Below are 26,900 nucleotides of genomic sequence, written 5' to 3' on the forward strand. Positions count from 1 at the left end.
ATTTATTTATTTATTTATTATTATTTTTTTACTGATCTTACTGTATATCACAGTTACATCATGTCGACACGTATAAAAGAGCACACTTTAAGTGAAACTCTTTATCCTACCTCATTTGCAGATGTTCCCTAAAGAAGCCTTGCTGTTACAAATCAGATCCTTAAATTCCTTTAAACTGAAACACTGGTGCCACCAGATGACTATGGCTCCTAACTCCCTTGTGATAGAAGGGTAGAAGGTAGGCCTGTGCTTCAGTGTCCCACCATTGCACTGGTACCACATGGAGACAGCCGCTCACAGTATGGCTGTCTCTCTGCAGTACTGTGCACTCCCCCTGTGGAGGCTCCTTCTTTAAAGGAATCTAAGCCCCATGCTGCCCCAGTGATGCCTGGGACAGTGCATGGGATGCAATGGGAGGTGTAAGCCCATGAGGGAACACTTCTCATTGTGGTCCCTGCACACACTTCCTGCCGCACCCTGCATGCTGTTCCAGATGTTGCTGGTGCAGTACATGGGATTCAGTTTCCCATAAAGCAGGCTCCGCTAGCACTGGAAGTACAAAGGACCACATGGAAACAGCTGCACTACATGCACCTCCCTCCATGCAGTACAGACACAACAGTGCAGATTATTCATTTGTGGTAGCACCAAAGTATAGGCCTATTTTATTTTTTATTTATTTTATTTCTTTTATTTATCATATTTCTGTACCACCTGATAAGTATGTCTCTAGGCAGTGTAGAAAATTTAAGACAATATAAAAAGGTAAAAACCGATTTAAAAATTCACAAAACACAAATAAAAGAACCTCATAAAACAAGTTGTTAAAAAAATTATTAAATTAAAAATTATGTATTAAAAATAAATATTTTTTAAAACCCCAAGGAACCCTTGTGAAGACAGTATAAGGTAACCTAAATGGTGTCATGTTTATTTAAAACAAAAGTTACTTTCGAAGACGTATAATGACTATCTCTTTGCAAAATAATGCAGGTTTTTATGATCTCTTAAAGTTCTTTGGTGTTAATTCCTTAGCAAGAGTGTTTATGGAACACCACCGCCCACTGAGATCTGCTGGAGAGGACCGTCTGCAACTGTCACCGGCTCGTCTGGTGGCCACTCAGGGACGGGTCTTCTCTCGCTGCTGCCCCAAGGCTTTGGAATACGCTCCCTAGTGAAATAAGAGCCTCCCCATCTCTGACAGCTTTTAAAGAGTCTTTAAAAACACATCTCTTCACCCAGGCTTTTAATTAATGTTGTTTTAATTGGTTTTAATGCTGTTTTAAAATATTATTTTAAATTTTTAAATTGTTGTAATCAGGGGCGTAATAAGGCTGGAGTGGGCCCAGAGACAAAATTTTAAAATGGGTCCCTCGCTGATACACACACACACACACACACACACACACACACACACACACTTCACAATATATAGTCATGTGACTTGCCTCTGGGGGCCCCCTCGAGGCGTGGGGACACCCAGGCAGCCGCCTCCCCTTGCCTAATAGTAGTTACGCCTCTGGTTGTAATGTGTGTGTTCCCCACCCACCCCATTTTTGTCTTAACGAATGTTTTATTTTGTTTTTATTTTGTTGTAAACCGCCCAGAGACGTAAGTTTTGGGCGGTATAAAAATGTTTTAGTGTACTGTAGTGTTTAGAGAGCAGACTTAGATTAACTTTCCTATTCAAAACCAACTGCCATTTGCCTTTTCCTATTAACGCCCTCACACTCGCCAGTCTAGTCAGTCAGCAACTGGTGCTTGCATGATGCTGACTGACGTGAGATCTCACTTACCTTCCTTCAATGATTGCCCCCTCAGTAAGACCATCAGTAAACCACATCCCTACGGCAACAGACATCTAAATAACCGCTTGCCTATTTGCTCTGGTGAATAAGCATGATGACCTCCAGCTGCCTAGACAGGGAATGGGAAGTGTTTGAAATATGGAAGAGATGGCACTCTTCCCGCCTCCCTTCCTTTCAAGACAATGACCAGTGATACACATACCATCATAGGTGTGTAGTGGGAGGCAAACTAGTAACTTAAGAGTAAAGGCATCCTTCTAAATAAGTCCTGAGAATGTACAAGTCCAGAATTTTGTTTACTCTCCAGCAAGCCATTTCTGACCTAAAAGAAGGAGAAATTGCATATTCTTTAAAGTTTTCCTGCCTGATTACCTGAAGAAAATTCTTACCACAGGTGACCAGATGGCTGTTTTTGAGCTTGCTTGAAGAAGAATACTTGAAATCTCAAGTCAGCTTATTATAAATTGCATTCTGCCCCAGCCCAAACTAAGACTAAGTTTTAGTTATTGTTGGCCTTATTTTCATTTGTGTTGTGCTCTCTGCAAGAAAACAGGCACTGCTAATTTTTTAATCTTTGGATACCAAGGCACCAGGGATGGGGAGTGGATATAAGAGAAAAAGCACTTTTAGCGTATTTAAATAGGCATTTTGGGACTGCTGCACAGATGAAAATACCCAAATTGATTGTGCAGATATCTGTGAAGTTTGAGCATCATTGTCAGCAGACGATCCAAATCACTTTACCAACATAATTTATGAAAAGGGGAAGATAGTTGCATGCTGGTCTGGTTTTTTCTCCAGATGTTTCCTCCAAGACACACATGTAGAGCTTTAATTATGTTTGGGTAACAGAAGGAACCAAAGACATTACTTTTTTATAATTGCATTATTCATCTGATGTATAGCATTTGTCACTGAGTGTTTATATTAAGACAGCTCAAGAACATGTTGTCATTTTTTTTCATTTATAAGGATAAACAACTGCACTCACTTTTCTAAATGATGTTCACTGAAATGTTTTATCCCAAAATATTTTCTGTAAGGGTAACTTTAAGATTTGTATTAGGTTGTTCTTGAGTGTTCAACATTCCCTCCGTGTAACACAGGAAAGCACAAGCTGTTGTCTTCCTCCCACCAAGGTCATCAGCCAAATCCCTCATTAACTTAAGTGAAAATAGGATCAGACTTACAAAGATTATCCAGGATTGACTCTTTAACCTGGTTATTGGGAATCTTGTCTGAGAAAGTACTATAAAGTTGGAGTATAATGTTAAAACTTCCATAATACATTGGCCATACATTGTTAGGGGACTTCTAAAAATTGTTCAGGATTTGTCTGTTGACTTCGTCTACTGACTATTTGATGCAATTCCATGCAAAATGGAACCTGCACAAATGTTTCTTTAAAAAACAACAACTATGCTTGATATACACTCCACCCTTTTCACCTGCATTTTACTGAAGTGAAGGGCTGGTTCTTACTATATAATCTGTATGTGGATTTTTAAGTGCATAAATGTTTCTCAAGTGTGAAGGGCAAAGCACATGTAAAATGTGTGTGACTCTTGAAGAGTTGGACTTGGAATTATGAGAGGGCTTGGTCTGAGAGAAGTTCTAGAATGGCAGCCATTTTACTCTGTTGTAGCAAAATTGACTAACAGAATCCTGCAACATTTAAAGACTGAAAAATTTCTGAAGTCATATTTTTTCCATAGTTTGGAAGCAGAGTCCCATTTCATCAGATGCATTAAGAGTTTTATGTATACCAATATATGGAATATATCCAATATATCCAATTTATGGAAGTGTATGCCATCATATATTTGTTACGCTCTGAGGTGCCACAAGATTGAGAAGAGTTTTCTATATTTTACAGCAAGATTTAGGCCTTGGAGTCCCCTTAGATTTTGTGCTGCTCTTTAGCATACAACTGCTGTCAAGTCAAGCTACTGGTATATTGCTACTTCCCCTTCCTGAGCAGGTGTGTGCATGGGAGAAATCTTGCTTGATTACTTCCTCTCTCTATGCACCCTCTGCTCTTCGAACAGCCTACATGGGAGGATTACTAAGGTGCTTCCTGAAGCGAGCTCCAGTAAGTAATGTCCTACTGGGAGACCATGCATAATACCAAGAACAAATGAAGATTGAAAATTTGAAGTATGGAAAATTGAAAAGAAATTACTGTTTTTCTAGTAAGAATATTCAGGTTTCATAATTTGCTCTTGTAGAAGACCTGCTATGTTAGTGCCAGAGCAGAAACCATCCTGAGTTTCCACATGTTGCTGTTTTCTGTATGACATGGGAGGCTTTTGATTGTCAGAGAGCTGATTATGCAACTGTCCAATGTCTGCCACACTTCATAAGTATGGCTGTTGCTCAGATGCCTTGTGCTGTTGTGACGTTTGGCCAAACATCCATAACTAATCTACATCTGGACTTGATAATTTTATATGCCTACTAATTTGATGGTTTCTTTCCGAATTCTTCCACTGGAAATCACCTTTATGCTATTTTCACCTGAAAAGGAAGGAGATGATAAATATATATCAGTCTTCTGCTAGAACCAAGTTAATTGCTGACAGCCTGCCATCATTTTTCTCTAGCTTTTGTCTTATAGTCACTAAAGTGGATCATGTGGAAATGACACCCAGACCCAGATAGTAAATGCCCTCACCATAGGTGCATAATAGCCTAAATTGTGCTAGGTAGTCTTTTTGTCAATTTCATTTACTACTGTCCAACCTCAGTTTCTATATTTATAAATAATTATTGACTACCAGTGGGGAAATGCTTGACTAGCAAGCAGAAGGTTGCCGGTTCGAATCCCTGCTGGTATTATATCGGTCAGCAGCAATATAAGAAGATGCGGAAAGGCATCATCTCATACTACTCGGGAGATGGCAATGGTACCCCCCCCCCCGCATTCTACCAAAGAAAACCACAGGGCTCTGTGGTCACCAGGAGTCGAAATCGACTTGATAGCACACTTTACTTTTACCCAAATAATATTGCACTGTAGAAAATTGATCAAAGATGGAATAGCCAAATTAGGAATTGCTTGAGGAGGATTTCCTTTCCTAAAGTGCATTAAACAAATTCTCCCCCAAACCTCTGACAGGATGAGTTTTATTAACCATGCTGCTCGAACAACAGCTTTCATAGCAGTTCATTTCTACCACTAAGAACTAGGCTAATGGCCTATGTGATGAGGAAAGTTACTCAAAGTAGTCCCATTTAATTGAAAGGACAATGTAGGCATTCCTAATATGTCCTTTTAATTTCAATGGGATTTCTTTGAGTAATTTTCCTCAAGAGCCAGTGTTTGCTGCTTTTGATGCTAATATAGTAAAGAAATAACGTTTCCCGCTCATGTTCTGAAGATATGCCTGACCACGAAGTGGCCACAGGTTTACATCTTTGTCCTGAGAGTGTTCAGCAGTGGAGTGAGATGCATGAATCCCAGTCATGCATTTCATCTAGGCTGTGGACCTTTGCCAGATACATATTTGAGGCTACCAATATACCACTCCAACTTTGCTCTGTACAGTAGAGAAAAGCAATGTTAGAGTCAGCATTGCATGATTTCACAAGACTTGAAGGAAAATTTAGAACTGCTTGATAAACAATATTTATAGGGGTTCAGAGATGCGTGAACATAACACTTCTCATGCAGTGGGGCTTTCCTGCCCCCTTCTCTGTGCCACAGTCCGCTGCTTCACTGCAAAGCAGCTCCTGAGAGTTGGAGGAGCCACTGGAATGGTATAAGATATGGTGTGGGGGCTGCAGTGGGAGGGAGAAATGGGTGGAAATTGAGTGGGGGCATCTTGTATGAACAGAGCTTTTGCTCCTGCTACTTTGCAAAGTGTCCCTTCCCACTGCCATCCCCTGTGCTATATATCCTACGCCATTCCAAAGGGTCCCTAGACCACCAGAAGTGGCTTTGGGAGGGTGGGGCGTAAAGGAAATCCCTGTTCTACAAGAAGTATTCCACTTGTGCAACTTGGCTTCAAGCCGGTGAAGAAACAAAAGTGTGTGTGTGTGTGTGTGTGTGTGTGTGTGTGTGTGTGTGTAACCGCATATAGTACAAATTATGTGTACCAAGGAGCTAAGACTGGCTGCACAACTCCAGCTTCACGTGATGTTTCTGTTGCAACATTCTGGGGCTGTTCACACAAGCAGCTCTACCCAGGCTTGCGTAGCTGTACTGGGGGGCTGCTTGTATGAAACACGGGGATTATAGCCGATCCCAGCACTTCCTCACCAGGTTGCCCAGGGTTTTTACTCAAGCTTTTACCTGGGTAAAAGGGTATGAGTGGGCCCTTCTACCCAGGCCCCCAGCCTAGGCAGACCCAGAGCCAGGCACCTAGAGTGCCCAGCTGAGGGGGAATCCCTCACGTGGTGCATTTAGGGGGATCTGGAGGCCAGGCTGCATGTTCCAGCCCCCAGAACGCTACACTGCCAGGATCAGTGATGATTATGTGGGCATGTGAGCCGCGTGGCCCATGCAGAAAATGAGATTGTCTGGCGGAGAAGGTAGGAGCACTGTTTCCACCCACCCTTTCCACCCAGTCCTCCCTGCCCAGAGAAAAAGGTTGTGTGAACGACCTTTCACACTGTCATAACAACAAGCCTCCTTTTAAAAAACTGAACAGTAGCTTGTCTCTTCATCACTGGGAACAGCTGTTCTGGCGGGGATGAGGGGGTGTGGGTGGGAATCGACACACAAGGCTTGCAACAATACAAAATATGCATTACAATAATAATGCTTTGGCAGTATATGCCCTCTATCACATAAACATATTTAGAAGGTATCCTCTAGGAGCAGGACCTTCTCAGTGGTGGTGTTTGGAATGCCCTCCCTTTGAAGGTCAGGTGAGCCCCTTCACTCTGCATCTTAAGGCACAAAGCAAAGACTGTGTTTTTTCATAAGCTTTTAACACTGGCTGAATCTTCTTAGAGTTGTATGTTGTTTATTTTGTTCATACCGATCAAATTATAATGCTGCAGTATCTCAGTGTTTTGCCATTATTTTCTTGTTTTAATTGCTGATACTTTTTAGCTTTGCTTTTGTTTTGTTTTTCAGTTATTAAACTTAGATTGTGTTTTATTTGTTTCTTTGTTAGCTGTTGCCTGATGGAGAGGTGAGGAGTGAAAATAGTGGCTAACATGCTACACCACCTCGCAAGGGTGGAGCTGTGACTTCTTGTGAGGACAGCTCTTGCTAAGGCTGCACACCATGTCAGCTAATAATAATAAGTAATAATAAATTAATAAATATTTCTTCTTTGGCTGTTGGTCTGTGTACACATTTTGTAAACATTTTGCACGGTTAAGGTTTTCTTCTGTCTTTGCTAAATGCTGAAATGTAGGAGAGGGAGAGACTGGTGAATTGGGATATGGACAGAGCACCATTAATGCATATACATTCACATACCTTAAGTATATTTATGTAACAGCAAATATTGCAGGAACTATTTGTATTGGGCTGTGCAAACTTATGACAGCTTACGTGCAAGTACATGCATGTGTATTTCATTATTTGATTGCCTTAGGAGACTGCTGTTTAAGTTGGCAGATTGATTTATTAAAAGCAAAGCTTGTCTGCTGGCCAGATTAAGTATGCTTGAGGCGTTGGGGGGGTTAGAAGCCTAAATGCTGAGGTGTAGTGTGTTTATAGTGTAAGGAAACTATAAAGTTACCAAGGAAAAGTAGGATTAAATGTGGTTCCAATTTATTGTACTGAGCTCAAGATGACAGCTCTTCAGAAGTAAATGATGAAAATCTTTTTCTTTCTTTCTCAGAATCAAATATGTTGAATGCTTTGCTCTTCTGACTTTTCAAAAGAGTGTTCTGTTCAGTTCAAGGTTTATCACAGTCTATGACCAGCACAACAAGGAAATCAAAAGAGTGGAAGTCTTGTTCTCAATATTTCCTAAATGTTTAAGCAACCTGGGATTTTAAAATAAAAAAGCAAATGATAATCAAATAGTAAGATTTGTTTAGTCTCAGTAGTTGGCATCCAGAGAAATCGGCCAGTAGCATGGCAGCAGGACATGCCTGCATAACAGAAAACGTCTCCACTACAGCTCCAGCTGTGCAGCCTTGGGCATGTGGCAAGGAGGAGCAAATTTAGACAGTCTTTACTGCCTCCGGATGTGCCCTGTGTCATGCCAAAATATATCACAACACCACAAGACACTGAAGATCACCACAACTGGAGACACATCTCTTCAGCCAAGCTTTTTAATTAGTTGGTGTTTTTTATGGATATTTTAATCTGGTTTTTATATGTTTCAACTGCTAAATTCTTGGTTTGTTTTATTCTTGGTTTGTTTTATGTTGGAAACCACCTAGAGAAATCGGTAGTGGACGGTATACAAATTTATTAAATAAATAAATAATGAAACAAGAGTATGTTCTTGCTCTAAATGCCAAATAAATCCTAACAAAGAAGATCAAGAATTAATAGTACATACATATAAGAAAACATTTTAATATGGTTTCTAGAGTAAACAACAATATAAACTATGTTATACAATAACATAATAATAAGCTGAGGTTTATTTTATTGTGTAAAGTTGTTTATATTGTTGTTTACACTAATAATCGTATTTAAAATATATATATGTATGCACTATTGATTCTTGATCTTTTTTGTTAGGCTTTATCCCAAAATATATCCCCAAGAGTCACACATCCCTTGGGGACATATCTTTGGATGACACGGCACTTCCAGAGGCAGCACAGACCTTTAACATTTGCTCCTCCCACTGCATGCCCAAGGCTGTGCAGTTGGAGCACAACTGGAAAGCTCTCCATGCAGGCTCATCTTCCTGCCGCGCTTCCAGGTAGGCTGCTCTTGATGTCAGCCACTGAGTCCCATTGGCACTCAACTCATCAGCTTTGTGATGGGCTGCTTAGGGCTACTTCACATAATTTATTTATCTGTGTGTTTTGTCATGTGTCTAGAAGCTGTTGTGGATAAGTTGAAAAATTCAAGCCAGATAATTCTGCAACACTGGCCCTTATGCAGGTTCTGAGTTGGTTGCTGCCGACCCATTTGGTGACAACTTGGGACCTGGCCTTCTCTGTGGCTGCCCCGGGGCTTGGGAATGCATTCCCTGTTGAAATAAGAGCATCTTCTTCTCTGTTTGCTTTTAGTAGGATCCTGAAGATGTACTTGTTTTCCCAGGCTTTTAACTTAAATTGAAATATGTTTTTTTTAAATGGAGGTTTTTATCTGTTTTATGAATTTTAATTGTTTTATATTGTTTTTAAATTATGATTTAACAGTACACTGCCTGCAGACTTCTATATCAGGCAGTATAGAAATACAATTAACTAACTAATGAACTAATTAATTAATTATTAATAATACATAAACTGATGGCACATTAGGCTGTATTCTGTTTTGGAATAACTGCATGAGCAAATCCTTATCTGCTTCTTGGCTTCAGTTCAGGAATCCTCAACTGCTAGAACAAATTCAGTATGTTGAGTTCAAGATAAATTGAACATATTGCATATAAACTGTATGTAACTCTGATAGATCAGCTGCTTGCACTGGACAAAAACTGTGAATCATTTCTCACAAGTGGCATCAGTTAGTACTGCGACTTACACTGTATGCCTCTTATACTGGAAAGAGATTAGATTTTACCAAGGCATCCAGCCTAAGAGAAATGATTGTTTGTATGATGATTAAAACAACAACAACTGGAGAACAGGGAGGGGAAAAGTGGTGGAAAAGAGAATAAGTAAATAGCCTAAGGTTTGCCCTAGATGATCACCTCTCTCTTTGTAGCAAGGCAATAATGGAGGGATAGTTAAAGGTGATTGCCACATCAGCACAGTTTTAAGCATTTTTAATTGGCGGTGCATATTTTTGTACATTGCTGTAAGAGTCAAGGGAAAGGCTAATTAGGGTACAGCTTGTTCCAACTGCATGCGCAAATTCAGTATGATAAAAATCATGTACAAACTATGCTTTCAGGTTCTGTGGGTGGCGTTACCTTCAGTGCCCTTAGGAATAAGAGCTCCGGCCTATTAGATGAAAAGGTCGCCAGACTTAGCTGGGGAACAGCCTTTTTCTTTTCTTTCCCCCCTTAAAACAACTACACCACACAATTCCATGTTAGCCAGAAGAGTTCAAACATACAGACTTTCTGCCTACAACTGGGACTGTTAATAAGAGGCTTTCAATTTCATAACACATGAATTAGGATCTTTCTTATCCTGATGTTTTTCAGTCTATTGTCAGATGCTGGACAAATTGTAACAGCAAGTGCCCAGCAATCTGAGCAGGGAGTTCCCAGCCTTTGGTTCCCAGATGTGTTGGACTACAATTTAAGGTACCCATGTGCAATGAAACCAGAAATTCTTACAAATACTTGTGTACACACACACCCAATTAGTGTAGTAGAGTGTAACAGAGTGGAAAATAAGGCTTTTAAAGTGTATTGTTACTAAGTTACTAAGATTTATTATTTGGCTATTACCAAATCATAAACAAGAGTCCTACTCGGAGTGAAAGATAATCCTAACGGGGAAAAAATAACAGTGTCAAGCATCCAGTAAGAAATACAAACTGACGAGTCAGGAACAAAGACAACGTATATACACATAAATCCCAACAAAGAAATCCATTTCTTAAAAGAACTAGGAAATAGAATTACACATTTAATGTAAACTTTTTATATAGTTACTTCCTACCACTTTTGTTGCCTGAAAGAGCTGCCATTTCCTTAGCCATTCATAAAAAGGAAGAAGAGGTCCATAATAATATTCTTGGGTTTCCAGAATGAAGCAATTAAAAATAATTGTGGCATTTTCTTAGATGCACTTTTGCTGGACATCCATTTTGTTTGAACAAAGTAATATAACACTTCCAGGGTACCTTTTTCGCTAAAGTGAATGCATAAATAGATACTTAAAAGAGATCTTGGAAACATAATGCATGCCTAAAATAACGACAGGTTGTTTGTAGGAGACTGATCCAAGGCATCATTCGTGGAAAATACTGACACCCTGACGTGAAGTATAACTTGAAAGCAGTCAACACATTCAGGACATCACCAATCTCTTCTAATTACTCAATTTTTACTAGATTTTGCTGCACACATATATATATTTTCCTGAATTCTGTCCCTACAAAGAACTGTTAAGTTCTTGTTACCAAGAAATGTTAATTTGCCAGATGTAGGTACTTACAATTTCTTTGCTGAGCTTATTAAAAAAATACATATTTTGGAATTTGATTATAGCTACTGCTTTTTCTAAGCACTGGAAAAATCTTCAATTTGTGAATAATGGCACATGATTTACTGGTCTTAGCTCCTGCCTGTTCCTTTCAGCACAATACAAAAAGTCATAAGCCTGGTCTTTGTAGGGTTGAGGTAAAATAGCTTTTGCACTCCCCACTTGAATGTCCTATTGATGTTGGCGATTTCAAGTCTAATCCTGTACCCTTGCCTAAATGGACAAGAGCAGCCATTTGCAATTATTCTGAAAATTAAGCATAAAAACACCATCTACATGAAAATGGTGACTTTGAACAATCAAGCAACCCAAGCAGGTTATGAGTGCACATTTTACTTTTGGTATAGTGTTTGAGGAGAGAACTAGAGCATTCTGCCTATGGAAATGCATGAGCCCTGCACATGTGTAGTGCCCATCGTCTTGGGGGCATGGAAGAAAAGATTCTCAGTCTTCCTCTTGGACAATACATTGAAAGCATTAATATATATTGGATGAGGGTTTCATTTTCACTGCTTGACTGATATCTAAAGGCTGCTGCTCCAATTGGTGTTAAGAGGATTAAAGCCTGAAGGATATAATTATTCTCTATTATCTTTGTTCTCCTTTTTTATTTTTTTAAAAAATTAAATACACATATCAAATACATCAAAAAATCAGTGTATAACATTAAAAAATCACAACTAATTGGGGAATAAAATTAGTGAAATTTTGGTCCATCCATTCAGTAAAACAGATGAAAAAACATATCTTCAGGTGACACTCAAAAGCCTAGAAGAGCAATCATGTCGAAAAGGAGGCCAGTTGATAAAGTCTTTATAGGGAGGGCATTCCATAAAATTCGAGTGACTGCTTAAAAAGTTCAATTCCTAATGTATTCTATTGTCAGGCTGTGCCTTGACTCTGCTTCTGGGGAATCCTTGGAGGAGGTGGGTCCCAGTATGGCCCAAGCGGAATCTTTAGCAGAAAACTCTGACATAGTCTCTGAAGAGTCCCAAACCTGGGAAGATCCCAGCTTGGTCCAGGAAGAACCCTAGCTTGAGGAGGACCCCAACAGTCCCCTGAGCACAATGCTAACAGACCCCTGAGGAAGGCCCTAGCACAACCCCCACAGAAACCCAGACTGAGGAGGACTCCAGTAGAACCCCAGCTGTGACCCCTCCCCCAAAAGCCAAGACACTGATCCCCAGCCATCTACCTTCTGGGGTTTCTCACCATCTCCAGACGTCTAGGGGGACCCTGATGAGTCCAATGGAGAGGAGCGAGCTAGCCCCAGCAGCATCGTCGCTGCTGAGCCCGAGCCCACCTGCAGGAGCGGCAGAGTGATTGCCTGGCAGCACAGTGACGTTTGCTAGGAAATGTCTTCCTCGGGGGCAAGAGGTCTACCCAGGAGGAATCTCAGGACCAGCTCCAGTGTCATGCCTAACGAGCTAGAGACCAGTTATTGGCTGGAATTCTTTAAAAACTACCTAGAGTTTCAAGATGGCTGCTGGTCCAATGGCTCTGCTTGCTGAATTCTCCAGCTCCTTAACTCCAGTCCCCAGCCCCACTGCTAAACTACCCTCTAGTCTTTTTACCCTTAAAGAAACCTCAGTATTGGACAACCTGAATTCTAGCCTCAGCATCACCCTACCCTCAACCGAGCCTGACCACCTACCAGCCCAGCAAGCCTGCCTGCATTTGCTCTAGCCTGGTGAGTGTACACCCACAGTTTGCTGACCTTGTGAAGGCAGGGCAGCTATTCATTTAGAAATTAATATCCTGCCTTTCCATTAAAACAGAATGCCCAAGTTAGCTTGCAGCAATCAGAACACTATCAAATCAACTAAAAATAAGATACGAAGGAAAAAATGCAGCAGATAAAAGCATAACCACCACCAAGAGACACCAATTAAAGTACAGATTAAAATCTGGTCAAAACAAGAACATTTTGTCTGCCCTATGAAAAGCCAGTAGAGATGTGGCCCAATGGTTCTCTTTAGGGAGGGAGTTTGGGTATGACTGCAGCAAAGGCCCATTTCCAGGTCCAACCAACAGTGCATAGCAAGTGCACAGGGGGCTTATGTTTGCACAGCCCCATCTTGGTGGCATGTGTGCTCATGCATACACATGCCCCGCTCACCTGCTGCCTCCCATCAGTTACAAACCCTGTGTACCCATTGCCTTCTCACCTGCCACCTCCTGAACCTGCCATTGCTTACCAAGCCTTCCCCCTTTTGGCCTGGGAGCTGGAAGCAGGAAGTGTAGGCAGAGATGGAAGCAGAGGCAGCAAAGGAGGCAGACCAGTGAGCAAGCAGCAGGTGTGTGGTGGGTGGGCATGAGCATGAACGGTGGAGGAGGAGGAGGAGGAGGCAGCACCAGCGGGAGCAGTGGTAGCAGCAGTGGCTGGCAACCCAGCCAGTACCAAGAGCAGCAGAAGGAGTGGTGTTCCAAGGATACTCTGAAACACCAGTAGCTCTGCTCTGCCAACCAACCAAACATCAAGCAATGGTGGGGCACACAAATGTCATGCGTTGGTGGGGGATTGATGTAAGCATGCTAGCCTTGCATCCGCAAGAGATGGTAACTTAAATCGGTTTTGGTAAGGCATCTTAAAGAGTGACAGGGAGTGGAGAAGAGTTCATATGAGAGAAAATGTTCTCTGAAATATTCAGGGCCCACACCTTTTTGAGCCTTTATAGGTCAAAATCAGCACTTTGAATTGGGTCCAGGAAACACTGGTAGCCACTGTTGTAGAGCAGGTGTAATATGCTCTCCCTGACATGTGCCTATCAAAAGGTGAGTGGCAGCATTTTACTTGAATGTCTTGAATCATGACATTGAATCCTATTCCTGAGAATATTCAAAGCAGCCTCATGTAGAATGTATTACAGTTGTCTAACTTGACAGGTATACATGACAGTGGCAAATTCTCTGGGCATACCAGCCAAATCTGGCACTAGCAGCCAGATCTGATAAAACTGTGGTTTGCATTTGCCCTCCATACCTTATTTATGAACCATGGTTTGATTGTTGCAATTTTGCTTTGGAGAGTGTAACGGCAAACTCTGTTTTGCTGCAGGAGAGGAAATATGGGAGTGCACAAGCCTGAAGTTTACTCATATAATGCCAGGCCATGATTTACCATTGCATCTGAACTGGTACAGAATATGGTCCACCATTGTCATTTTGTAATGACCAATAGAAGTTATCTCTGGGTGTGTTATCATTTCCATCAGTGTACATGGTGTTTTACATAGTATTATAAGCAAAATTTTCAGTTATCTTCTGTGAGGATCTTACAATCTTAAGTTGTAAGAGTTGTAATATTAAATATTACAACTTAAGTTTAAGACTTACAACTTACAGTCTTAAGCCTCCATTACTAATGTTGTTATCTTGTTTGGCTTACGGCCATAAATAAAATGATTGATTGATTGAATGTTGTTATCAAGATGTTACAGTTTTCCAATGCATTTTTTTTTAAAGAAGGCTTGCTTTATTTATTTATTTATTTATTTATTTTTAAATATCAGATTGGTAAAGTCAGAATTAATTCCAAAATATCTAAATTAATTTCAGAAATACTTTAGAATTTCAGGATTGGCAAAATGTAATAGGATTTTCCCCCATAGAGGTGAATGGGCAGATCGCGGGCGGCGGGGGAGGGGATCACTAAAAATCACCAGTTAGTCCTATAGCCTTGAAACCTGGCACACCTGATTTTTGGTGGATTTTTGAAATTTTTGTAAAGAATGACTAACAATGGTGAGATTTGCTTGTTTCAAGCCAGAACTTTACAAAAACTTCTCAAACTGAAGTTTTTCTCTTTCTAGAATGGGTGGGAAAGCAGTAGGGCATGTCCTGTTATACTGTAGTTTCTACATAACCAACTTCGCAGCAAGCAAATTAACCCATTTCTCTCATATTGCCAGGTCATTCAGAAGAATTGTATATGTCTTTTTTAATGATCAGATAAGCAACCAGTGATAACTTACTCAGTAGCAAAATTTTGCACTATGGCTAGCAGAGTGCGTTGTGAATTAACAAAGAACTCCTATCTATAATTGGGTGGACTTAGTAATGATAAACTATTGCATTTAATGGATCACTATGCACAGTCTGTTTCAATTGATTATATTTTATTTTATCATTATTTTTGAGATGTAAGTTCTTTATTGTTATGCTGCCATTACATATTATACTATTTATATTCCATACTGTTACATCACATCTGGTGCTATATTACTTCTGTGTTATATTGCATCTGGTCAAAGACCATAAAAAAGGATTTACTGACTTACTGACTTACTTACAGTTATTAAATCTGGCACATATGAAGTCCTCATTGGCAGCTGTGGGTCAATCCCCTGATTTTTTTTAAATAAATTTTTGAAAATTTTCTTTATAAATGGCAAAATGTGACTTGTTTCAAGCCAGAATGTTACAAAATGTTCTGGATCTGAAGCTCTCCCTAAGACCGTAATTCTACCCCTATGTGGAGGAACAAGGATATACTTTTGATTTTATATTGATTTGTGTCTTCCCCATTGTAGAAACACATTGAAAGTGAAAGTATTTGAATGTTTCTGGTTTTTGTGGTTAGAAAGAAATTCTCACTTTTCCTTCTAGCCATTAAGAGATTAAAAGGTGTGAAATCCTTTAAATTCCTTTTAAAAGGTCTGCCTGTTCCTCCAGTTGGAAAGAAAACAATTAATATAAAATCAATGTCCTTTTCCCTTCACATAAGAATACAAGAACAGCAGTGTTGGATCAGGCCCAAGGCCCATCTAGTCCAGTATCCTGTTTTACACAGTGGCCCACCAAATGCTGCTGGAAGCCTACTGGCAAGAGTTGAGGGCATGCCCTTTCTCCTGCTGTTACTCTCCTGCAACTGATATTCAGATGTATCCTGCCTCTGAAGCTGGAGGTGGCCTATTGCCTCTCCTCCATGAAGTTATCCAAACCCCTCTTAAAGCCATCCGGGTTGTTGGCTTTCACCACATCTTGTGGCAGAGAATTCCACAAGTTGATTATGTGTTATGTGAAAAAGTACTTCCATTTGTTGGTTCTAAATTTCCTGGCAATCAATTTCATAGGATGACCCCTGGTTCTAGTGTTTTGTGAGAGGAAGACAAATTTCTTCTGTCCACTTTCTCCACACCATGCATGATTTTATAGACCTCTATCATGTCTCCCCATAGTTGTCTTTTTTCTAAACTAAAATGTTTAGCCCCAAGTGTTGTAACCTTGCCTCATAAGAAAGGTGCTCTAGGCCCCTGATCATCTTGGTTGCCCTCTTCTGCACCTTTTCCAGTTCTACAATGTCCTTCTTTAGATGTGGTGACCAGAATTGTATGCAGTACTCCAAGTGTGGCCGCACCATAGTTTTGTATAAGGACATTATAATATTAGCTGTCTTATTTCCAAGCCACCTCCTAATGATTCCTAGCATGGAATTGGCCTTTTTCACAGCTGCCGCACATTGAGTCGACACTTTCAACGAGCTGTCCACCACGACCTTAAGATCCCTCTCCTGGTCAGTCACTGACAGCAAAGATCCCTCAGCATATACACGTGGAGTTGGGGTTTTTCGTACCAATGTGCATCACTTTATACTTACCAACACTGAACTGCATTTGCCATTTTGTTGCCCACTCCCCCAGTTTGGAGAGCTCCTTTTGGAGCTCCTCACAATCTGTGTTGGATTTCACTACCCTAAATAGTTTGGTATCATCTGCAAATTTGGCCATCTCTCTGCTTACCTACTTCCAGATCACTTATGAATAAATAAAAAAGCACCGCTCCCAGTACAGATCCCTGGGGGACACCACTTCTTACTTCCCTTCATTGCGAAAACTCTCCATTTATATCTACCCTCTGTTTCCTGTCCTTCAACCAGTTAGCAATCCACACAGCTACTTGTCCCCTTATCCCATGACTGCTAAGTTTTCTCAAGAGTCTTTGATGAGGAACTTTGTCGAAAGCTTTTTGGAAATCCAGGTATACTATGTCAACTGGATCACCTTTATCCACACACCTGCTGACACTCTCAAAGCACTCCCAAAGGTTTGTGAGGCAAGATTGCAGAATCCTTGCTGGTTCTCCCCCAGGAGGGCCTGTTCTTCTTTGTGCTTTACAATTTTATCCTTAAGAATGCTTTCCATTAATTTGCCTGGAACAGACGTTAAGCTAACCAGCCTGTAATTTCCTGGATCCCCGATCTCTTTTTGAAAATCATTGTTATGTTTGCTACTTTCCAGTCCTTCGGTACAGAGCCTAATTTAGGGATAAGTTATATATTTTGGCAAGGAGGTTGGCAATTTCACATTTGAGTTCTTTAAGGACTCTGGGATGGATACCATCTGGCCCTGGCGATTTGTTAGTTTTTAATTTTTCCATACAGTTTAGAACGTTATCTTTTGTCACTTCTATCTGACTCATTTCTTTAGCCTCCATCCCCCAAAAGCCTGGTTCAGGAACAGGTATATGCTCAGTAACCTCTGCCATGAAGATAGATGCAAAGAACTCATTTAGCTTCTCTGCAACCTCCATATCACCCTTAATCATTTGTTTAGCTCCATCCATTTCATGGGGGTAGAACTCCCACCATTCTATGGTGTCACCCCCCATTCCATGTGGGTAGAATGATGGTCCAAGGAGGGGCTTCAGATCCAGAACGTTTTGTAAATTTCTGGCTTGAAACAATTCACCAAAAATTAGGGGATTGACCCATAGCTTTGGGGGATAAAATACTGAGTCCTGCCAATGTGGACTTCATGTGTGTCAGATTTCAATGCCCATCCATTCAGGAGATATAAATGGGGGTAGGGGTAGGGGGGTAGGGCATGCTGTTACCCATTTTCATGAAGGCAAAGGACAGATTCCTCCACATGCTGGTAGAATGAAGAAGAGTCTTCAGCTTCAGAAGTTTTTTGTAAAGTTCTGGCTTGAAACAAGCCAGGTTTCGCCATTTTTAGCAAAACGTTTTTACAAAAATTCACAAAAAATTGGGACTGATAAATTCTCTTTAAATTTGCTACAGGGGCCCCTGACTAGGGCTGTACACAAATTTAAAAAAATGTGTTTTGATTTGAATTCAAATCAATTCGTACTGAAACAGTGATTTTTGGTGATTTATTTTTTACTAGCCAACCCCGCACAGAGCATCTGTGCGCTCTTTGGGGCCGGAGGTTACCTCTCCCCCTCACGTCTGCCCCAGTCTCCGCCTCCAGGCCCATCTGCCTCTCCTCCCCACCACCACTTCTGCGCGCCCCCCCACTTTCTTTCCCCGCTCCTGGGCCTTGCCTCTACGGCTGGGCTAGGCCCGCCACCTCTGGCCTCCATGGCCAGGCTGTGGCAACCAATCCTCCTGGGTGCACCTCAGCCAATCAGACATGTCCGCCGCCCAGCCAATCAGCTGGGTGCTGGGACGCACATTCCAAGGCACACCCAGGAGAATTATATATATAGATTTCCCCAGGGACCACTAGGGGGGGAAATCTGAATTTATGTCAGAATTCGTATTCGAATTCTAAATCTGATCCAATTTCTGATATAACCAGAGCCCATAGAATCCGAATCCAATATTGTCAAATTTGGATCGGTTCAAATCCGAGTCCAAATTTTCTGAAAGCGCACAGGCCTACTAGCTTTGTAAGAAAATAGCTTTAAAAGTGACCAGTAGTGGGAGTAGAATACAAGAGACACTTTAAGTTTCAATCGGTGCCAACAAAAAACATCTGTTGTCTTATTTATAGCTCCCATTTCCAAGAAGTATATTCTATAGCAGATGAAAAAGCGGATGACAGCTCATAATTCATAAAGTTACCAAAGCCTAATCTGATAGAACATCATGTACAAAACTCCTCCCTACCACACAGACAATATAACTTCCTTTTAACATAAGAGAGCATGGCTTTGCTACATATTAAATTGAGGCCTGCCATACAATTTACATCACTTGTTATAATAGTTAAAACTTAATAAAGAAGCATGTTCTTATTATTGCAAAATGCTGGCTCAGAACCAATAATTCACTCTTGTGGAGATGCATTTTGTTAGCGTGTTCCCAAATGGACTTTTTTGAAATAAGATTTATATTCCTCCAGAATCTACTTTTTGTTTCGTGTTAGCTGAACTGCTTGGATTGTCATGGTGATGATGCTTTTTAAAAAATGAGGTTTTCTTGCATGTCATATATGTTTAAATGCTCATACCCACAACATATGAAGAATTGAGACCTCTCTCTCTCTCTCTCTCTCTCTCTCTCTCTCTCTCTCTCTCTCTCTCTCTCTCTCTCTCTTTTTGCACGATGATTAAATTGGTAAGTATGCTAATTGGATTCTTTTGTGAATGTGGCTTCCTGCTTTATTAGTGTTCAAGAATGACTCCTTAAGCTTCTGGTGATAGAATTCCAAAATACCCACTACAGCCCATATTTATAGTATTACACATGGCTTCTGAATGCAGTTGTAGTTTCTGTTCTCCAGACTGTGACTAGGTTAATTAAATAAGACATAATTTAGCACTTTGCATGAACTTTCATGGGGAAAAGGAAACCCCCTTTTGAGCTGTGTTCTAAAAAGGGATTCCAGTTGTGAATATAGATACCCTGTTAAGCTCATATATGCTTTATTCCCTGCTCCGTTTTTATTTTTATAAATGTTCTTGATAATAAAGAGGATCAGTTCAGAAAAAATATGGGTTGTTCCATCCTTTGCAAAAATTGTAATAAAAACCTTTCACTGAGCTAAAGTTTCTAGTCAGGGGAGTTAAACCTGGTCTCGTTTCATGACATTCTGCGTTTCCCCATTTTCCTCTGTTGTGCAGTGCATCTATAGATGCCTTATCCAAACATTTGCTGTATTGCATAGTTCTGGAGAAACAAAGATAGAAAACCTATGTCAAATACAGGAAGTCCCCAACTTACAAACAGGTTGTGTTCCAAAAGTTCATTTGTAAGTCAAGTGTTTGGAACTCAAAATGCATTTTCTCAGAGAAAAAATGTTAGAAATTGTGGTTAGGTTCCCAGGCTAGTGCACAGAAGTTGATTTAAACCATAATATAGCTGAAATACTATACATTTGCAATTAAAAATAATCGAAAACAATACTGTTGCAAAATTAGCAGTTAAAGAAAACAGGAAAATTATAAAATTGAATAAGAAATGTGATTTTTTAAAAACTTACTTTGAATGCTAGTGTTGGACGTATGGCAGGCTCTTTTGAGGAAAAAGAGTCCTGTACGTAGATGGAGACTTTTCTGGAAATTCAAAAGAGGACCTGGGCATTTTGTGGGAAGCCCCAAGCCAAACAGTTTGTGAACAGCACTTCCCACTAGGGATGTGCGAACTGGCTCGACATTGAGCCAGTTCGATGTCAAACCGGTTCAGTTCGATGGTTTGGGGTTGAACTGAACCATCCCCTGTTGTGTCTGACGCTGGACCGAACACCCCTCAACTGTTCGGGGGGGTGCGATTTTTTTTTTAACCGGAAAATTTTTTTTAAGGCACTTACCCCCTCTGGGGTAGTTGTTGGAGGCAGTGGAGGGGGGTGGGTCTGTGGAGGTTTCCCCTCCCCCTGCCAGCCTCAATGCCGTTCGGGCCTTCCTCCTCAGCACGGTGGCCTCCAAAATGGCCACCATGCCGAGGGGGAAGGCCCGAATGGGCTGAAGAGCCAGCCGAATGGGCCAGTTTGGGCTGCACTGAGGCCAGCAGGGGGAGGGGGAACCTCCGCAGACCACCCCCCGCCACCTCCAAAAACTACTCCCGAGGGGTAAGTGCCTTAAAAAAAATCTGTTTTTTAAAAGCTCACAAACTCCCACCGAACCTGGGCGGGGGGGGTCCGAGGGGGTGCCAGACTGAACTGGCCCGGTCTGGTTTGACCGAACTGGGCCAGCCGGTTCCATTCACATCCCTACTTCCCACAAGCAATGTTGGCTGCTTTCCAGTGGCTGCTGTGGCTGCCACTGCCTCTACTTCCTCTGTTTCATGCATTGAGAAAAATTCATTTGGATGTGCTGCCGCAGAAGCACTTCTGCACACACGACTGCAAGAATAGGAAAAGGGCGTGTAAAGCAGAGGAGGAGCCAACAACCAAAACACAGCCTGCTGCCCTGGAGAGAGGAGGCCAGGCTTTCAGAAAGAGTTTGGTTTGGGGGTGCTGCTGCTGAAGCACTCACACAGTGGTTTCAACACTCTGGAGTGCATGCGGCTGCAAGAAAAGGCAAAGGGTGTGCAAAGTGGAGGAGGCACTGACAGCCAAAGCGCAGCCCGCTGCTCTGAAAAGAGAGCTTCCCTTCAGCTGCTGGGGTCTGGGCAACAGTGAAGTGGGGCGGGACTGACTAGCAGCTTGCATGAGTGTGCAGAACCTGACTGTTGTTTTTGGAGGGACATCCTGTACTGAGCAGCAGCTTAGCCAAGTGCATTGTCTTTGAAAAGAGGTAGCAGCAGTGGCAGCCGAGAAAGGGGTGTTTAAGACTGTATCACAGGAGGTAGTCCATTTAAGAAAGAACAGAGGAGGCTATGCTGTGCTATTACCCCATTCCCATTTTTATTTGCCAGGATTTCTGTACTGTGGAGCTTGGTACGTGAGTGTCACCATCCATATGTTGGGGAGCAGGGGCGTAGCCACTATTGTGCAAAAGGGTTCAAAGAACCCGGGCCGGCAATGGTAGGAGCTGCCGAAGCACCCGGGGGGGCATGGCTCTGGAAGAGCCCCAAATGAACCCGGCCTCCACCTGGGCTACCGGGAGCCCCGAGCGAGTGCTTGCTGATCTTTTTCAGGCAGCGTTTGCTGCCTGATAGCATCTATTCCCCTCTCTCTCCCTCCCTCCAGAGAGGGAAAGAAAGGGAGGCTTTCAGGCAGCAAGCGCAGCCTGAAATGATAGGGAAGGGCTCGCTCAGGCTCTTTGGAGCTCGAGGTCATGCCCCCTTTGCATGATGTCACGTGCAAAGGAGGTGTGGCCTCGAGCTACAAAGAGCCCGAGCGAGCCCTTCCCTGTCATTTCAGGCAGCGCTTGCTGCCTGAAAGTGTCTATTCCCCTTTCTGTCCCTAGGGAGAGAAAGGGGAATAGACGCTTTCAGGCGGCAAACACTGCCTGGAAAAGATTGGCAAGTGCTCAGGGCTCCCGGTAGCCCAGGCGGGGGTGGAGGGGTTGGTTCAGGGTACACCCCATGCATGTGACGTCACACGCACGGGACATCAGCACAGGGGCAGCCGGGCTGGGCTGGACCCAGGCCGCCACTCAGCTGGCTCCGCACCTGTTGGGGAGTCCCTTTAAAATGAAAAGACAGAATGTGGTGGGATGTGGTTTCATTAAATTTATGGCTTACCTTTGCCACAGATTCGATAACATCTTAAAAGGAACTTTCAGAACAATTCTATTTATGTTTACTCAAAAATAAGTCTCACTGACTGACATCCAGACAAGCAGAGTGCTGGTGCTACAGGGGAGGGGTGATGGTTGCTGCTCTACCCTTCCCTCTGAGGCCCACTGTGTCACCTGAAAATATGTCTCTGAAGGGCATGTGACTTTCAGGGACATATTTTCAGGTGGCATAGTGGGCTGTAGAGGCAACAGGAGATCGGTGAAATTTCCACTCCCCCACTGTGCCAGCACTGTGTTAGTCTATGAGGTCATTCACACAATCAAAAACTGTGTTCTACCTGGGTTTGGAAGCTGTGTGCTCTCCCAGTTTTTGGATGCGTGGAAGCAAGGTAATAGGAAAACCTCAGTAGAAGTTATTGTGTGGAGCAAGGTAGAGGTATGTGTGGAAGCAAAGCTCCCCAGGTTTTCCTCCTACCTTCCTTTGGGAGTACACACAGCTCCCATATCTGGGCAGCACATAGTTTTTGATTGTGTGAATGACCTTTGTGTCAGCCAGTGAATTCATTGGGGCTTACTCCCAAGAAAGTATAGAGGATTGCAAGCTCAAATATTATGAAAGCGTAAATTAAAAACATAAATACATATTATACACACACACACACACACACACACACACACACACACACACACACACACACTCCTAAATTCCTTTATACAAACATCCATGCCATTTGGTAGGAAACAACACACCACGGGAGCAAACACCATCTCAATGAATGGGTATTGCATAAGAATACCTACATCTTACCTTGTGTGCACCTCGCTTATTTAATCCAGTTTACTTACTAGGGACTCACTTACATATGCATTGCAATTCCGAGCGGGTTTACCCAATGAGATTTACACCCAAGAAAGTGCAGATAGAATTCCAGCCTGACTTGCCTTATCCATAACTCTGCTTATAAAACTGCTATTAATAAAACAGTGTTCCTCTAAACATGCTGGATGCAATTCCAGATAAAGTTCAGGAGCTGTGAATCCGTGGATGCTGCTAGCCACACAGAAGGGGCTGCATGCACCCAGGAAACTTTCATCAACTTTTCCTAGATGGCACCTCTCATACCTGACATATCATGTGGCAAAATGCTTTTGACGTGACATTAGGTTGAAAGTACCTAATGGTGCAGTGGGGAAATGACTTGATTAGCAAGCCAAAGGTTTCCAGTTTGAATCCCCGTTGGTATGTTTCCCAGACTATGGGAAACACCTATATCGGGCAGCAGTGATATAGAAAAGATGCTGAAAGGCATCATCTCATATTGCGTGGGAGATGGCAATGGTAAACCCCTCCTGTATTCTACCAAAGACAACCACAAGGCTCTGTGGTCAACAGGAGTCGACACCGACTTGATGGCACACTTTTCTAGGATGAAAAAGCAGCTTGCTCTTCGGGGCACAGTTGGTAGAGGGAGGGAGGAAAGAGGAAGCCCTGCTGGCCATGGAGAAGTCACAACCAGGGGCACTGAAGGACCACTGTATTGCTTTTCAACGAACTTATCATACATAGTTATTTTTATCCCTAGATTGCATTTTTATAGTGTAAATTTCAAAGATACATAACTGCATATCTAAATTAATGTCAATGTATTACTATGAAAGCAGTTGTGATGGAGCTTCTTCATCTGTATATCTCCCTAGCCAGTATGGAATAATTGATTCTCAAGCAACCCACTCATCACTGAGATCATGGGGGAGGGACTCTAGGTCAGTGGTAGGCACATGCTTTGCATGCCAAAAAGAAAGCTCCCCAGATTCAGTCCCTGGCATCTTCAGGCAGGGCTAGGTAAGACCTCTGTCTGAAACCCTGCAGAGTTGCTGCCTGTCAGTGCAGGTAGTCCTGAGTTAGATGGGCCAATGGTATAAGGGAGCTTTGTTCGTTCATATGTTCGCCACACTCCTCTCCTTAGAGAGGAGAGCTGGTCTTGTGGCAGCAAGCATGACTTGCCCCCTTAGCTAAGCAGGGTCCACCCTGGTTGCATATGAATGGGAGACTTGATGTGTGAGCACTGCAAGATATTCCCCTCAGGATGGAGCCGCTCTGGGAAGAGCAGAAGGTTTCAAGTTCCCTCCCTGGCATCTCCAAGATAGGACTGAGAGAGATTCCTGCCTACAACCTTGGAGAAGCCACTGCCAGTCTGGGTAGACAATACTAAGCTAGATGGACCTTTGGTCTGACTCAGTATATGGCAGCTTCCTATGTTCCTTGTCGTGCTTGAGCATCTCTGAAAAACTAGGGGAAAATAAAAGGTAGGATGGCTTGGGTTTGGAATTAAATTGTACTATTAGCCCATAGTCTTCTGTATGCCTTCTAGTAAATGAGCCACCTTTTTCCATAGTGTATCCTATTACATTTTAAAGGGCAGGTTAGGTTAGAATTTTTGTTCTATCCACTTTCATGCTTCCTCCAGCAGTAATGAAAGCTTTGGCTCAGACACTTGCCTAGCCAATCTTCCAGCTTTAACTTTCCATAGGTCTTTGCCAGGTAATAACTCTGAAATATCTCTTTTTACTGATAACTCCTCCAAAAGGTGCAGCTGTGTGCTGGTTTCGTCTTGCAGCTTGTAGCTATGTTGGCAACGCTGAGATGCAAGGTATGTTGTCAGCTCTGACACGTTGCTGTTGCTAAATGCTGTTCAGGCCTGTCTCTGTTAGCGAGAGGGAAGCGCTTGTGGATTGGAGGGAATCCCAACTTCTGTTTCATCTGATTGGTTATCAGGGTGTCAAGGTAAAAATAGAACCAGTGGAAAATCCAGCATTTCTGACTTGTCATCAGAAGCCTCTCTTAACCTGCGATAAATGCTTAATGGCTAGTGAAGAAGGCATTACTAGCTCTTTAAGACATCTCCAGCAACTTGTAAATTTTGGAGACAGTGGCATTTAAAAGACTAAAAGTACACTTTGTTTTACATGAAAATTAAAATGATTACTGCAAGTGAAAAACTGATTTTGGATTGTAGCAAAGGAATCTGCAAAGTTGCCCAGATTCTTAAGAATGGACTTGGGTCTTCAAACCTCTGTGCTGTGTTGCAGCATGCTTCAAAGCAGAAGATAGTTTTGAAGTCAGGTACTGGGTGCAGACTGCTTGTGGAGTTTTATTATTTTTGTGTGTTCATTGGAAATGGCATGTTGGTAGTGGGACTCGTTTTTTGTTGTGATTCTTTTTATATTTGTGTGCAGTCCTCTGGCTCTATTACCTCTAATCCATATTCAGAGCTTGTTTTGGCTGTAGTAGTTGGAATACTTACTTTTTTCCCCAGTGTAGTGCTGTAGCATGGCAGTGTTTTTTTTAAATGAAAAGCATCTCGAACAAACCTGGCCTTCTTCTATGTAAATCTTGTAAAATGGCATTTAGTTCTAAGAATGTTGTAAAGTGTTTAGTTTGGCAGCCAAATGTTTCCTGAGGTTTTTTCCCCCCTTTAACTTTAAATGACTGTAATTTTCAGTTTTGTGCCAAAGGTGGAAAGTTTACTGTCTAATGTACCAATTGCAGTGGAATGGTTGGGAATTTTATACAGGAGCCACGCAAAACAGTACAACTAGCTTCTGTGACTAGTCCACTTAAAAAAAAAAAAACATGCACACACCACACCCTGTTTTTTCCTGGTCATATGCATTCATCTATCACTTTATCAAATTACATTTTAAAGTGATTTAATTTTCTTTATTTCTTTAGAATTGACCAGTGAAGCTTTTCATTAAAATTAAAATGTGGAGAGTTTAATTTGAATTTTATCAATTATATTTTCATATTAGTAAATATGTCATTCTGGAGCATAAATTCTTTCTGTGTTAGATGATGCACAGATGCTTCCTAGCAGGTATTGTCTAAAAAGCAGATAAGCTTTTCTCTCCCTTTCTTGTATCGTCTTAGAGGCATTCTGGTGTGTGTGTGAGAGAGAGATGGGCAGGGGGTGGGGAGGAAAAATCCTTCTTCTGAGATTATTCTTGTCATATGCAAATTTTCAAAGTACTGGTATTTTAAAAAAATAGTTGTTTAAAAATGCTGCCCAGTTCATAGATTGGATTTTAATTCATCAACATGTTGCAGTCCTAAAAATAATCTCCATATAGCAAAGCCAACTGAACCACCTGTATTTGGTTAACTACGCTACATAAATTAGTCTAAGATGAGAGAAGTCTTGCTGTAAAACATGTGAACTGCTATAAAATCACAGGTCAGTTGTATACCAATGGGAAAGTTCAGGTTTCATGAGAATATTAGTCAGTTGCCTGTGTCCCCTCCCTAAAGTGGCTTTAAGGTCCAATTCAAGGTGCTGGTTTTGACCTTTAAAGCCCTTAACGGTTTGGGCCCAGGGTACTTGAGGGACCGCCTGCTCCCAAGGGTTGCTGCCTGCTTGGCGAGGTCATCTGAGGGGGCTCTGCTCCGGGTGCCGACAATGAGGGAGGCTCGGCTGTCGTGCACGCGGGACGGGGCCTTCTCTGTTGCTGCCCCCAGACATTGGAATG

General features: G+C 42.0%; 1 protein-coding gene across 5 annotated transcripts in view; it reads left to right on the forward strand.

The window, feature by feature from the left end:
- The window catches only part of PIK3R1 (phosphoinositide-3-kinase regulatory subunit 1), an 89,919-nt gene that overhangs the window by 26,022 nt on the left and 36,997 nt on the right, over positions 1 to 26,900 (forward strand). The window contains exon 1 of one of the 5 annotated variants that reach the window (XM_053295630.1): positions 25,477 to 25,497. The exons of the other annotated variants lie outside the window; for them this stretch is intronic. The gene's annotated coding sequence lies outside the window, so the exon portion shown is untranslated. Of the gene's footprint in view, positions 1 to 25,476; positions 25,498 to 26,900 lie in introns of those variants that run through there. 5 annotated transcript variants of the gene reach the window in all.

Source organism: Hemicordylus capensis, chromosome 2 (assembly GCF_027244095.1).
Source record: "Hemicordylus capensis ecotype Gifberg chromosome 2, rHemCap1.1.pri, whole genome shotgun sequence".
Lineage (NCBI taxonomy): Eukaryota > Metazoa > Chordata > Lepidosauria > Squamata > Cordylidae > Hemicordylus > Hemicordylus capensis.